Source organism: Portunus trituberculatus, unplaced genomic scaffold, assembly GCF_017591435.1.
Source record: "Portunus trituberculatus isolate SZX2019 unplaced genomic scaffold, ASM1759143v1 PGA_scaffold_202__28_contigs__length_962959, whole genome shotgun sequence".
Taxonomy (NCBI): Eukaryota; Metazoa; Arthropoda; class Malacostraca; order Decapoda; family Portunidae; genus Portunus; species Portunus trituberculatus.
Genome location: NW_025541370.1, coordinates 758,798 through 774,551, shown reverse-complemented (window position 1 = coordinate 774,551; position 15,754 = coordinate 758,798). Strand labels below are relative to the sequence as shown.

Below are 15,754 nucleotides of genomic sequence, written 5' to 3'. Positions count from 1 at the left end.
TTGTATATTACAGGCTTCAAGCGAGGCTCATAGTGACCTGTCCCCATATCTAACTTTATCCATCTTTTCCTTAAATTTATGCACACTTTCTCCTGTTATAATCTCTTCACTCAAGCCACTCCAGATATCCATTGTCCTATGTGGAAAACTAAACTTTTTAATGTTCCTCAAACAATGACTTTACATGATCTTCTTAGAGTGTCTTCTTGTTCATCCATCTCCATCTTCAGTCAGAGATACCAGGTCTTCTTTATAATTTGCATATAGTTCACTGTCTTATACATCATTATTAAATCCTTCTCATATCTATCCTTCAAAGTTGGTACTTCCATTTCCTTCTGCCTTTCTTCATAGGGAAGGTCCTTTATTTCTGGCACCATCTTTGGAGCTGTCCTTTGGATCCTTTTTAGTTTCCTAATGTTCTTTTGTATGTACAGTGACCATACCACTACTGCATATTCAAGTTTAGATCTTATCATAGTGGTTGTGATTTTTTTCATCATACTCATATTCATATAATTGAATACCACCCTGATATTTATTTGTGTCTTATATTTTGAATCAAATAACCCATTTATGTGTCTTTCTGTGGTCAGGGTATCTTGTATAACCACTCCTAGGTCTTCCTCTCCCTTTTCATTATAACCTCTTCTCCCATTTTGTATTCACATGTTGGTCTTTACTACTTTTACCTACAGGTAACTCTCGATTTATGCGATAGATGCGTTCCAAGAGGCATTGCGTATATCAAAGGATATGGTCCAAAAAAATTTGTACAAAATACTCTAGTTATTTGGCTAAATTAACATGTTTTTATTATTTACCATTCTAAATAGTAGAAGTGTATTTAAAGTAAAGGGAAAAGCAAGAAATAATAAAAGAAAGCTAAAAATAATAAGAGAAAACAACAAAACAAAGAATGCGTAAACACAACACTCACTGCGTCACTGCCTTCACCACTCACACCACAGTCACTCACCATCTTCCTCTTAGCTTTACCACTTTATCAAAAATCCACTTATCAAAAATAACCCCACATGCAGAAGATGAAGGACGTTCTGGGGCCATCTTGGTGAATTATAGGTAGATTGAAGAGATTCCGTCTGTGCTCAATGCTGGCAGACTGCAAATGAGGCACGAGAAGAGCGGAGCTCCCACCTATCGGCCAGCTGCGGAACTCTCTGGCGTGCAGTTTGAAATTGCATCTGGCGCTCAGTTTGAAAATGCGGTTGGGCCAAGTCGCATATAAGCAAACCGGTCGCGCAAATTGAATTAATTATAATATTTTTTTCCGGTCGCGTTATAACAAAAATGCGTAAATCAAACACACGTAAGTTGAGAGTTACCTGTACTTCCATCTCTCTCCAGTTTACTCTTTTACAGTTAAAGTCTCCTGCTAATAGTATTCTTTCGTCTCTTCTTATCATATTATCTAGGCACTTAATCACCTCTCTTTGCATGTCATTATATTCCTCAGTTCCCCATGTATTTATCTTAGGTGCCACAGACATAATTATGATTTTCCTTTTTTTCAATTCCTTTGTTTTTATTGTTACTTCAATTGCTTTTACCATACCATCACCATATTGCACTTCCTCTACACATATATTATCACAAACCATTATTAGCACTCATCCTCTCTCTTTTCCCTTCCTGTCTCTTCTCTAGCTATTATATCCCTCTTCTTTAAAGCTAATATGGATCACCTCTTTAGTTTTGTTTCTACTATGCACATTAGATCTGGTCTTTTTTCTTTCAAATAATCTCTAACCTTCAACACACTGGAGAACCATCCATCTATATTAGTATAAGTCACTCTTAATTTCTTGCCTCTTCCATGATCACCTCTTGTAAATACCACTTCTTTAGTCGTATACTTAGAACCCTCCAGTAGAAATTTTTTTCTCAATCTCCATCCTTTTCTTGTTTTTTTCCTTAGCTTCATTTCCTAGCACTTTCTCCTTTGCCCTCTCTTCCAGGTTCATATTTCTTTTTATCCATATATCCTTAAATTCAGTATCATCAGCCAGCTTCCCTTCTCTTGTCATAATTTCCTACACTGCCACCTGCAATCCCATTCTCACTTTCATTGGTCTCTTATCCCCTTCACTAAATCTTCCCAACCTAATCACTTTCTGCACTTCCTGGTCCAACTCCTGTGTGCTGTCCTGGACCTGTTTGATAATAGTTTTGGCCAATTCTCTCTCTTCTCACTCTCTCATGAACTTGTTTAGATTTTGTCTCCTTCATCCCAAAAATTAAGAAACATTTCCTCTTATCCACTGTATCCCTCACTAGATCTTCATTCTCCTTAATTACTTGTATAACAGTGTCCTTTATCTTTCCCTGAATTTGCTTCCTTACTACTTCTGAAAACTTAACTTTTTTCCCCTTCCTGTTCCTGTTTCCATGCATTTCTTAATTCTTTTAATTTGCTTTCACCCATTCCATTCTTTACTTTATCCTCCCCGTCCTATATTTGTACTGTAGGCTCCTGAAGGAGTCTTCATAGTCACAACATTTAGCCTTTAGTATATTGTTTTGTCTTTTTATCTTCTTCATCTGCTCCTTCATCTCTTGAATTATTTCTCTTATTTTTTTCACATTCGTCTAATCTCACTTTTAGTTCAGTGTTTTCTTTTATCACTTTATCTTGTTTTCCCATCATAATTGACATCACCTCCTTCATGTATCTTATCCCCCTATCCACATTAATCAGCCTCCTCATATTACCTCTTTCCTCTCTAAATCCAGAAAAATCCTTGTCTGTATTATGGTCACTCAATCTCTTCAAGCCAATTGATGTTTCAATAAACTTTTGGTTTTCAAAACATGGCATTTGTTTTAGTCTTATACATTTGGCAGCACCACCTAGTTCCATCTCTTTCTCTCCATTTTTCCTTTTTATATAGTATCCAAAACTTATTTATTTTTGACACAGACCCTCCCTACTCCCTGTACATGTCTAGGTCAGGCTTCAATGACTGCTGAAGTGCAGCTGTTTTTGCATGTCTTGTCAGTATGGTTTCTAGGTAGTGTGTGTGTATTTACCTAGTTGTAGTTTTACAGGGCCTGGTCTTTATGCTCGAGTGGCCCCGTCTCCATATCTACACTTATCCAATTTCTCTTTAAAACTATGCACACTTGTTGCTGACACCACTTCCTCATTAAAACTGTTCCAAGTCTCAACACATCTTTGCGGGAAATTATATTTTTTAACAACTCTCAGACATCTTCACTTCCTCAGTTTCTTACTATGTGATCTTGTGCTTCTAATGTCATATTCCTCTCTCAGGATTAGTTTCTCATTATCCACTTGATCTATTCCGTTAATCAATTTATAAACGTGTGTGTGTGTGTGTGTGTGTGTGTGTGTGTGTGTGTGTGTGTGTGTGTGTGTGTGTGTGTGTGTATTCACCTAGTTGTATTCACCTAGTTGTAATTTTACAGGGCCTGGGTATCATACTCGTGTGGCCCTGTCTCCATATCTACACACATCCAACTTTCCTTTAAAACTATGCACACTCCTCGCTGACACCACCTCCTCACTCAAACCATTCCACACCTCCACACATCTTTGTGGGAAACTATATTTCTTCACATCCTTCAAGCATATTATATTCTCTTGGCTATCTTTTTACTATGCGATCTTGTAGTTCTATTTAAGTTTTCCTCTCTCAACATCATTTGCTCATTATCCACTTCATCCAGTCCGTTCAACAGTTTATAAACCTGTATTAAATCTCCTCTTTCTCTTCTTTGTTCCAAGGTAGGCAAATTCATTTCTTTTAATCTCTCCTCATAGGTCATTTCTGCCAATTCCAGAACCATTTTTGTTGCCATTCTCTGCAATCTCTCCAACTTCCTTATATGCTTCTTTTTATAAGGGGACCAAACCACTCCAACATATTCCAATCTTGGTCTAATTACCGTACTAATTAATTTCTTCATCATATCTTTATCCATATAATGGAAGGCTAATCCAATATTTTTTATCAAATTATACGTTTCTCCAAACATCTTATCAATATTAGCCTCAAACTGCCCATGGTCTTGTATTATCACTCCCAAATCCTTTTCCTTTTCCACCTTTTTCAACACTACTTCTTCACCCATCTTATATGACCCTCTTGGCCGTCTTCCACTCTTCCCCATCTCCATCACATGACTTTTGTTCAGATTAAATTCCATTTGCCACCTCTTGCTCCACTCCCAAATCTTATCCAGGTCTGCCTGTAAAATTTCACAATCTTCTTCACTCTTCACACACCTACACAACTTCGCATCATCCGCAAACAAATTGATATAACTGTTTACTCCCTTCGGCATGTCATTAATATATACAAGGAAAAGTATTGGTGCCAGCACTGAGCCTTGTGGGACTCCACTCTCCACCACCAACCAGTCCGACTTTGCATCCTTTATTACAGTTCTCATCTCCCTCCATCTCAAGTAGTTTTCCATCCACTTTAACACTTTTCCTTTCAGTCCTCCATAAATCTCTAATTTCCATAACAGTCTCATGTGAGGTACCTTGTCAAAAGCTTTCTTTAAATCCAAATATACACAGTCCATCCATCCCTCTCTCTCTTGTATTTTGTCAACCACTCTTGAATAAAAGCTCAGTAGATTTGTTACACATGACCTCCCTTTCCTGAAGCCAAATTGATGATCCGATAATAACTTATGATCCTCCAGGAACCGTATCCAATATTTCTTTATCACCCTCTCACAAATCTTACCGACCACACTTGTTAGAGACACAGGTCTATAGTTAAGAGGCTCTTCCTTACTACCTCCCTTATAAATGGGCACCACTTCAGCTCTCTTCCACTCTACTGGTACTTCCCCTGTTTCTAATGAACACCTTATAATATCATATAATGGATCAATCAATTCTTCTCTACACTCCTTCAATAATTTTCCTGAAACTTCATCTGGTCCCATCGCTTTATCATCTTTAAGTTCCTCCAACATTTTATATAACTCCTTTTTAGGTATCTTAATGTCATCCATGTGCACATTTCTTTGTACATTCTGAGGCTTTACAAACATTGTTTCTTCAGTAAATACTTGCTTAAACCTATTATTTAGCAATTCCGCTATATTCTTAGGGTCATCTACTATCCCTTGCTCTCCTTTTAATCTTTCAATGGACTCTCTCTTTTAAGTTTACCATTTATGAACCTGTAAAACAATTTTGGATGTTCCTTACTCTTGTCTACAATATCTTTTTCAAATTTTCTTTCTTCCTCCTCCTTACCCTCACATACTCATTTCTCGCCACTCTATAATTCTCCTTATTTAGTATATTCCTGCTCTTTTCCATCTTTTCCAAGCCACATCTCTCTTTTCCTTAGCCTTAACACAAGTTGCATTAAACCAATCCTTTCTTCCTTCCTCTCTCGGTTTATACTTTGGTACAAATTTCATAACTCCTTCTTTATAATATCTCATAAAAATCTCATATTTCTTTTGCACTTCTCTGATTTGTAACATCTCCTCCCAATCTAATTTTCTGAAATATGTCTCGTCCTTCCTTCGCTGTGTGTGTGTGTGTGTGTGTGTGTGTGTGTGTGAGTGAATGAGTGTCCGTGTGTATTTACCTATTTGTGTATTACAGGGCCCGAGCTATATAGGATATGTGTGTGTGTGTGTGTGTGTGTGTGTGTGTGTGTATTTACCTATTTGTGTATTACAGGGCCCGAGCTAAGCTCTCTGTGTCCTGTCTCCTTGTCCACTCCTGTCATATCTCTCTTTCATCTGATTGACACACACTGCGTCAACGACATCACTGCTCAGTTTATTCCACTTATCAATACTACGATGCGGGAAACTGTATTTTCTCACGTCATTTAGACAGATGTCTTTTATTAGTTTTTTTCCATGTCCTCGGAGATAATTACTTGTGGTCACCTTTATCAATTCTCTGTCCAATATGTCAATCTTGTTCACCAATTTATACATAGTTATCATGTCTCCTCTTGTTCTTCTCTCTTCTAATGTGGTCAGCCCCAGTTTCCTCAGTCTTTCCTCATAGTCTAACTCCCTGAGTCCTGGTACCATCCTTGTTGCCAGCCTCTGTACCCTTTCCACCTTCTTCACATTTTTCTTCATATGCGGTGACCAGACACATGCTGCATATTCTCTAACTGGGCTCTTATTAAGGTGCATAATATCTTCTTCATCATTCCTTCATCTAGGTAGTGGAATGCAAGGCCAATATTTTGAAGCATGTTATATGTTTTCCAAAATATCTTGTTAATGTGTTTCTCCGGTGACAGAGTGTTTTGCACGGTTACTTGTAAGTCTTTCTCCTCATTGGTCTCATCAATTTTCTCATCACCCAGCCTGTAATCCTGTTTGGTCTGTATCTACTTCTTCCCATTTTTCATAACATGGCTCTTCTTTATATTGAATTCCATCTGCCACTCCTTACTCCACTCATATATTTTTATCAAGATCTTCCTATAGCTTGTTACAATCTTCCACATTTTTTACTCTGCTCATAATTTTGGTATCGTCCGCGAACATGTTCATGTAACTGTCAATTCCTACTGGCATATCATTAACATAAATCAAAAACATGATGGGACCAAGCACTGACCCTTGTGGAACTACACTGGTTACCTTCTTCCACTCGGACTTCCTTCCCTTCACCACTGTTCGCATTTCTCTTCCCACTAAGTAATTTTTCATCCATTTTGCTAGTTATCACTTACTCCTCCAATTTTCTTTAGTTTCCACATCAGTCTATTGTGTGGCACTTTATCAAAGGCCTTTCTCAAGTCCAGGTAAATAGCATCCACCCATCCCTCTCTATGTTGTAGTATGTCAGTCACTCTTGAATAAAAACATAATAAATTGGATACACACGATCTTCCTTTTCTGAAACCAAACTGCCTTTCACTCAGAATGTTTTCACTTTCTAGATACTCACTCCACTTAGCTTTAATTACTTCACATACTTTGCACAATATACTAGTCAACGATACTGGTCTGTAATTTAACGGTTCCATTCTATTACCATTCTTATATATAGGCACAATGTCAGCTCTTTTCCACTCTTTCGGGACTAATCCTGTTCGTATGGAGGTATCCACAATATCAAATACGGGGTTCAACAATTGATCCTTACATTCTTTTAGCAACCTTCCAGATATGCCATCAGGCCCCATTGATTTATTAATATCCAGATTGCTTATAATTTTCCTTACATCTTCTTTAGTAACCATGATGTCCTGCATTTGCTTTATCTCCGTTGGCCCTTCTCCTATAAAATGCTCCTCCTTTGTAAACACTTTGCAAAAGTTGTCGTTCAAAATTTCAGCTATATCTCTAGCATCCTCATATACTTCTTCCCCATTTTTTTACCTTTTCTATTGTGTCCCTTTTATTTAGTTTTCCATTTATGAATTTGTAAAACAGTGTAGGGTCACTATCACAGTTTTCCACCACTCTCTGTTCATATTCCTTTTGTGCTGTTCTTCTTACTTCAACATATCTATTCCTTGCTGTTTTGTAAACTTCTCTTGATAATACATCACTGTTTTTCTTAAGTTTCTTCCATGCCTTTTCTTTGTTCTTTTTTTGCTTCTTCACAATTTCTATTAAACCAATGTTTATTTGTTAAAGTCCTCTTTCTGTGATATGGCACAAACCTCTTCACAGCAGAGTTATATAAATCCATAAATTTATCGTATTTCAATTGCATATCCCCTTCCTGGTATACCACGGACCAGTCAATTTCATTAAAGAACTCCCTCATATGGTTATAATTTGCCCTAATATAATTCAATTTTTCCTCCCTGCGTTCCACAATCTTATTCGTGCTTAATTCCGTATCCAGCTCAAAGCTAAGGACATCATGATCGCTTTTCCCCAAGGGACATTCATGCTCAATTTCTTCTTTTAAGGAGATGGCCCTGGTAAATACCAAATCCAACCTTGCTGCAGCATCTTGTCCCCTGCACCTTGTTGGTGATCTCACCCACTGTGTCATCAAGTTATTTGTTGCTACGTTTAACAATTCCTCTGCCCACTCACCACCGTTCACCACTTCGTAGTCTTCCCACACTATTTCTTTACAATTAAAGTCCCCGACTATCATCACTCTATCCTTTCTGATGAGTTCCTGCTTCATTCTGTCTAGAGTATTTCTCATCACCATTTGGTACTGTTCATATTCCCAAGCACTGGTTCTGGGTGGTATGTATACTGTTATAATATTAATGTCCCTCTTACCATCTGTTATAAGCATACTTATCACTTCCTCATTTCCTTACTATAGTTCACCTCCTTCACTATCAGATCTTCCTTAGTAAGAACCATTATACCACCACCTCCTTTATTTTTTCTATCATTTCTCCATACTTTGTAGTGTTTTACATCAAACCAATCTAGCTTTATTTCGGGCCTTAGCTTTGTTTCCACCACACACATTATGTCCGGTTCATTGTTTATTAGGTAATCCATACATTCCAACCTCTTAGACAGAAATCCATCTATGTTCGTGTAAGTCACTTGAATTCCATTCCTAGTCTCTTTCTTCCATGTTTCTGTCAGTGTAATGTCTATTCCGTCTGTTTTATCCACCACTTCTTCAGCCTCCCATTTCTCATCCTCCAAAAAAACTTGGTCTTTTCCTCCTCGGTTCTTTCTTCATTCCTCTCTCTCACCTCAGTTACAAGCTCTTTCATTTTCATCCGTTCGTCCTGTGACATATTTCTTCTTATGTAAATTGTTTTGGTTTCCTCAGAGTCCTTAAGTTTCCAAGCCCTCCTCAACAAGTCCTCAGTTGCCACCTGAGACTTTACTTTCAATTTTAATGGTCTATTCTTGCCTTCCTCAAAAGCTCCTAGTCTAACACTTTCTTCTACCTCAGCATACAGGCACTCTTCCTCTTCTGAGATCTTATTCAGTAAAGACTTAATCCTGTCATTTTCCTTATCTCTCCTATCTTGCCAGTTCCTGTTAGTTTCCTCCCTCAATCCTGTTATGATCACGCATTTTTTCTTTTCAGCAATATCTCTCACTACATACTCATTTTCCTTTAATGCCTTTACCATTTCACTCTGTGTAATCACTTTATTTTCTTCTTCCTGCTTTTTCACTATCTCCCTAAAGGACCTTTGTACTTTCTGGTGTTCTTGTTTCACTTCTTTCATCCTGGCATCAATTAGGTTAAGGCATTTCTCCTTCCCCAGGTCCCCTTCAGATATTTTCTTCTCCATTTCGAGGAGTTTAGCCTTCATCTCGTCACACTGTTTCCTTAGTTTTTCCATTTCCACTTTTTCCTCAATAGCTCTTTGTTCTCTCTCGTTAACAAATAGATTTCTTTTTTGAAGGTATCGTTCTCCGCTATGACTCTATCCAGTTTTTTTTTTCTATGGAACAAATGTTTAGAAACTTACCCCATTTCCATGGCATGGCTTTTGTTCACATTGAATTCCATTTCCCACTTCTTACTCCATTCCCAGATCTTATTTAGGTCTTCTTGCAGTATTTCACAATCCTCCTTTTGCTTTATAACTCTGCACAGTTTCGTATCATCCGCAAACAAATTTATGTAGATGTTCACTCCTTCTGGCATGTCGTTAATATAAATGAGGAAAAGTATTGGTGCCAATACTGACCCCTGTGGCATTCCGCTTTTTACTGCTCTCCTCTTGGACTTCATATCTTTAACTACCGTCCTTATTTCTCTCCCCCTCAAATAATTTTCTATCCATCTCAATGTGCTTCCTTTTAAAAAGCCACTCTTCTCCTCTAACTTCCACAGTAATCTTGCGTGTGGCACTTTGTCAAAGCCTTTTTAAATCCAAATAGATGCAGTCAACCCATCCCTCTCTCTCTTGTACTCTATCAACTATTTTAGAATAGAAACTCAGTAAATTAGTTACACAAGACCGTCCTTTTCTAAAACCAAATTGGCTATTTGATATTAATTTGTTGTCTTCAAGGGACTCGATCCATTGTTTCTTTATTATTCTTTCACACATCTTGCATATTACACTAGTTAGTGATACCGGTCTGTAATTTAAAGGTTCTTCTTTCCTTCCGCTCTTATATATGGGAACCACCTCAGCTCTTTTCCATTCTACTGGCACTATTCCATTTTCTATTGAGCATTTTATGATGTATATAGGACTTGCTAGTTCTTCCCTACATTCTTCCAGTATTCTGGTCCCATTGCCTTCTCTTCATCCAGTTCCTTCATTAACTCTTTTATTTCAAGCTTGGTTACTTTAATCTCTTTCATATAGATTGTCTCTCTATTACCCTGTGGCTTCAAATTTGGATTTCACTTCACAATATTTAAACTGACATCACCGAGGCAACAAATGAGATGTCTATGCTACTCCTCGTCAGTCTGTTGTTTGTCCTCGTCTGGTCTACACACGAGCTCGGATCTCAGGTTTTTTGCCTGCTGCTCCTCGGAGCCTGCTGCTACCCTTTTATTTGCCTGCTTCTCCTCGGAGTTGTCGTGTTCAGTTTTCACCTTCTCCTTTACTGTCCTGCTGATACATGGTGGTACACTTCTCGATCTTAGGATCGTGTTCTTATTGCCCTGTTGTCTGGCCCAGTTTGCAGATCACCCAGCAGGCCTTAGCGATTCGCCTTTTTCGCCCTCTTACCCTCCACGGGCCAAACGCCTTTCAAGATTCTTGGTCTGATGTTCAGCAAAAAAACCGCCGTGACCCTGGCCATGACAGAGCTTTCAGCTCTTCCATTCTCCTCGGGGCCATCAGCCCGTGATGTCAACTCAGCTGGAGGATCGTGTCAGCCATTTGGGTTCCATCGTCACCTGATTCAAGCTGGACACTTCTCCTGAGATGGTGCCCCAGGCTGACAGCACTTCAGTCTTTCAGCATCATCGCAGATCCAAACTATCAGGCAGCGGCCACCCGCTTCTGGATGTTCTTCCCACGGACGCACTTGAAGATGCTGATTTTCTTCCTTTGGAAGAACTGTCCATTTTCATGGTCAGGAGAAGAAAGGTGAGCCCCTGTCTGACTGTTTAGCAGGCATTTTAGATGATAGCCTCAGGTGTCGCCCACCATGAAAACTACCTGTGTAAGGTCAGGTTGCCCAGCAATGTTCCTAATCTGATTGTGCCTGCTACGAATGCAGTTATTACCAAGGCTCTAAGTGTCAGGCTGATTGATGCTCGCCTGGTTTTCACCAATGGCCTGCTCTCCAAGGCCCTGGTTCCTTGCCCAGTGCCTGAGTGACATTTTAGAGGAAAGGTAAGCCTGTGGATGATTACCTGGATGGCCTGAATAACTGTGTACATCTCCTGACTTCTGCAGTGTGTTACCTTAACCAGCTCAGGAAGGAAGTCCGCATTCACGTGAACATTCAGCCCTTCGGAGCTTTCCTTACTGTGAAGTTCACTGCAGGGCTGTTCCCTTTGATGTCATTAAGAAGTGTGAGGAGTTGCATCCACTCAGGCCTTCTTTCCGCCATACCTCAGGAGGTCCCAGGCGGACGGCTGCTTCCGCCAGGCTCCCAGGAGGGCCCTCCTTCCCAGAACTCAATTTTCTAAGCCTTTCTTAGGCCAGCAGCCTCCTCTGCTGAAACCAGCAACACACTGGCCGCCCAGTGAACCCTTGCCAGTGAGTATTACCATTAACTCTTTATCCAATACCTCTGACAATTTTATGAGTAAAATTTTCACTGCTAGAAAGCAGTTTAGCTCTTTCCTCCAATAAATGGATTCTTGATGTGGTTTGTGGCCATGTGCTTGAGTTTGATGAGCTTCCTTACAATCTGCTCTGCCTCGGCCCCTGTCCCTTTCAGAAAGTGACAGGGCGGCCCTGGATCTTCTGCTTTTAGGTTTGTGGAACATATTGTTGAGAGATGTGAGCCCTCTCCTGGCAATGCTTTTTATTCCAATGTTTTTCCCACTGTAAAGAAAGATACTACTGCCAGAGTCATTCTAAACTTGAAAGAGCTAAATCCTTATGTTAGTCACACTCACTTTAAAATGGATTCTTTTAAGGATGTGGTCTTTAGTCCAGCTCTAGTGTTTTTCATGACTATTGATTTTCAGGATGCTTATTATTCTGTGTATGTGAGACCTGAGGAAAGGTGTTGGTTCCGTTTTTTTTTTTTTTTTGGAAGGGCCAATGTTTTCACTTTACCTGTCTTCCTCAAGGGTTAACATCTGCCCTCGGATCTTTACAAAATTATTGAAACCAGTGTTCTGTCACCTCCGGTCCCTTGGGATTATGGTCATCTGTTATATTGATGATTAGCAATGTGAGTTATGCTCTGTATCTTTTTGATTCGGTTGGGCTCACTATTAATGTTAAAAATCAGTTTTGGTCCCTACTCAGGAGGTGGAATTTTTGGGAATTATTCTAAACTCATGCCTCATGACTGCTACTCTGCCTCTCAGGAAAATTATCAAAATTCAGGAACTAGGTCGGTTGTTGTTGAAGAACCGTGTCTCTTTGCGTGATTTAGCTTCTTTCATTGGCCTCGCTGTGGCTGCTGAGCCAGCTGTCGACCTGGCCCCTCGTTACAACTACCTTGAGATCATTAGGAACAGGAGCTTGCCCGGCACCATGGGAATTATGCAGCTAGAGTTTCTTTGGATGAGCATGCTAAGGAATTAGTCCTTTGGGGGGGTTAATAATGTTTCTTTGCAATTTAAATCACTGCGTTCTTCCCCTGACCTTGAATTGTTTGCCATGCTTGTCTGACAGGTTTGCCATTCATCTGCGGCTTCTCTTCTCAAGCGGAGTTAGACCACATCAATTGCCTAGAATTGCGAGCTATATTACTTGGTCTCCAGTCACTATGTAAGAATGTCAGTAATGCCCACATCCGCCTTCGCTCAGATAACACCGTGGCTGTCTTGCCTGAATCGGTGGGAGCACAAGATCCGTCTTAACTTTTTGATAGAGGAGATCTATGCTTGGGCCTCTCTCGGGCCTTACCTTGTCTGCAGCTCATGTAAATACCCAGAATGTGGAGGCAGATTCTTTGTCTAGGTTAAAGAATTTAGACACCGAATGGATGTTGGACCCCTTGTTCTTTCAAGGTTATGTGACATGTTTTATGTTCCTGATATTGACCTGTTTGCGTCGCGCTTAAATGCCCAGGTGGCTACCTATGTTTCTTGGAAACCTGACCCTGCAGCTACTTTTGTTGATGTTTTTCAATTAATTGGGCGGACAGGACTTCATATGCCTTTCCTCCTTTCAGTCTCATTGCCAGAGTGCTGCGGAGACTCCAGGAGAACCGGGCTTCCTTGATCGCGATTCTACCTCTTTGGCCATCGCAAGCATGGTTCCCCAGGGCCCTTCAGTTTCTTGTTCAGCCACCAGTCCTCCTCCCTCGTCTCCCTGTGTCATTACCGCAGAACCCTGTTTACATCCACCCGCGGGCCCGGTCTCTGGTGTTGACTGCGATGAGTTTATCAGGCGATCCTTTGAAGTCCAAGGCCTATCGCGAGACGTTGCCCAGCTTTTGCTTCACTCCTGGCGGAAGAGCACTTTACAACAGTATAGGCCATATCTCTCAAGATGGGTGTCAGTTTGTCTCCGGCGGGAAATTGATCTGTTTCTACCAACTTTAAGTTTTCTTTTAGACTTCCTACTGTGTGAATTTCAGAGGGTTCCCATTCGGAGTTATAGTACTATGAATACCATCCGTTCGGCCGTGTCTGCCATCGCTAAGATCTCAACCAGCGGGTCAACATCCGTTGGTTATTAGATTTATCGAGCCGTCTTTCAGGAGAGGCCTGCTTTTTCTCACTGTCATTTTACCTGGGACCCAGAGTTAGTGCTCAACTACTTAAAGAGTCTCGGCCCTGATGAACGTCTTTCACTCATTCAATTATCCCGCAAATTAACTGCCTTAATGTTACTGGTTTTCATGGCCAATTCTTAAGTTTCTTAGATATCCGTAATATGTCTATCTCGGATTCCATGATAGTTTTTCGTATTGGGGATTTCCTTAAAACTTCTAGGCCTGGTTGCCACATTTCTGAATTGTGTTTTGAAAAATATTCTGCAGACCAGCTTATCTGTGTCTATACTACAATTGTTAATTATTTAGAGAGGACTATGGACTCTAGGGGTTCCATCACTGGCCTTCTTTTGACTACCAAACCTCCTATTAAGGTGGCTTCCCATACCTTCGCTGGGTCAGGATTATGGGAGCATGGGTATTGACCTCAAAAATTTTTCACCTCACTCTACTAGGTCCGCGCTCAGCAAGGCTGCGCTCCTCTTCCGCTGTCCTCATCCTTTCATCTGTCTGGTCAGGAATCTACCTTCAAGTTTTATCCAATTAGCAAGAATTATTTGCACAGGCTGTGTTGGCAGAGGATGGGTCTCCTCCATGAATATGTAGAATGTACTACGGGGTTTTGTGGTGGTTTTCATATGATTTCATTGTTTGTCCACATATTTGTACTTAATTGTATGCTTTTCTAATACATGAAGATGATACTATATGGTTTTCAGTCGTTCCTGGTTTTAGGGTTCGGCTTGGTTTGAGGACCTGCTCTAAAGCTCTCATTTGTTGCCTCAGTGACGTCGTTTAAATATTGTGAAGTGAAATTGTAAGATTAAACGATACTTACCAAGTTGAAGTTTGATCGTAATTTCACGAACATTTAAACGACACCACTGAGGCAGTAATGCCCTCCTTCCTCCCGGCTTCTTGGTCGCCGTGTTTTTTTTTTTCTTCACTCACTGTTTAATTTTTAGCTTTTGTAATTTTTATACTTTGTTCCTCAAACCAACACTCTGAAGGACTGACGAGGAGTGGCATAGACATCTCATTTACTGCCTCAATGACGTTTAAATGTTCATGAAATTACGATCAAACTTCAACTTGGTAAGTATCGTTTAATCTTACTATTCTTTAGTAAAGACCTCCTGGAATTTTTTATCTAATAGTTCTGCCATACTTTTTGGGTCTTCCACCATCCCGTTCTCTCCTTTTAACCTTTCTATTGTTTCTTTTTGCCTAATTTTTCCATTTATGAATCTATAGAACAATTTTGGTTGCTCCTTACATCTTTTTCGAAGTTCTTTTCCTCTTTCTTCCTCACCTTAACATATTCATTTCTCGCTGCCTTGAAGTTTTCCTTATTTGTTGGATTCCTATTTCTCCTCCACCTTTTCCATGCTCCATCTCTTTTCTCCTTTGCCCTAGCACACCTTGCATTAAACCAATCTTTCTTTCCTTCTTCTTTTGGTCTATATTTTGGGACATATTCCCTGACTCCTGTTTTGTATATTTCCAAAAATAAGTTATATTTGTCTTGCATTGTCTCTGAGTTTTCCATCTCCTCCCAGTCTACGTTTTAAAATAGTTCTTGAGATTCTCAATATCAGCCTTTCTGTAATTTAATCGGTCTCCTTTGTATGAATTGTCTCTATCTTCCTTTCCTTCTTCTATATCTATTTCTAATATTGCATGGTCACTCTTTCCCAATGGGCACTTATATCTTATATCATCATTCATTTGTATACCCCTTGTAAAAACTAGGTCCAATCTCGCTCGTCGTTTCCTCTGAATCTTGTGCATTCCTTTACTCTCTGGTCCATCATATTGTCTATCATTAGGTTCAAGAATCTTTCTCCCAGGCTTCTTCCCCATACCACTTTCATAATTTTCCCAGTCCACTTCTTTACAGTTGAAATCTCCTACTAATATCACTTTTCTCCTTTCTTTAACGATTCTCATTAGACTCCTTATTGTGTCATCTATCATGTCTTTATATTCTTGA

The 15,754-nt window shown here is 39.8% G+C and overlaps 1 protein-coding gene across 7 annotated transcripts in view; it reads left to right on the top strand.

Moving 5' to 3' along the window:
• The window catches only part of LOC123500311 (aspartate--tRNA ligase, mitochondrial-like), a 74,489-nt gene that overhangs the window by 43,021 nt on the left and 15,714 nt on the right, over nt 1–15,754 (top strand). The gene's annotated exons all lie outside the window — the stretch shown is intronic.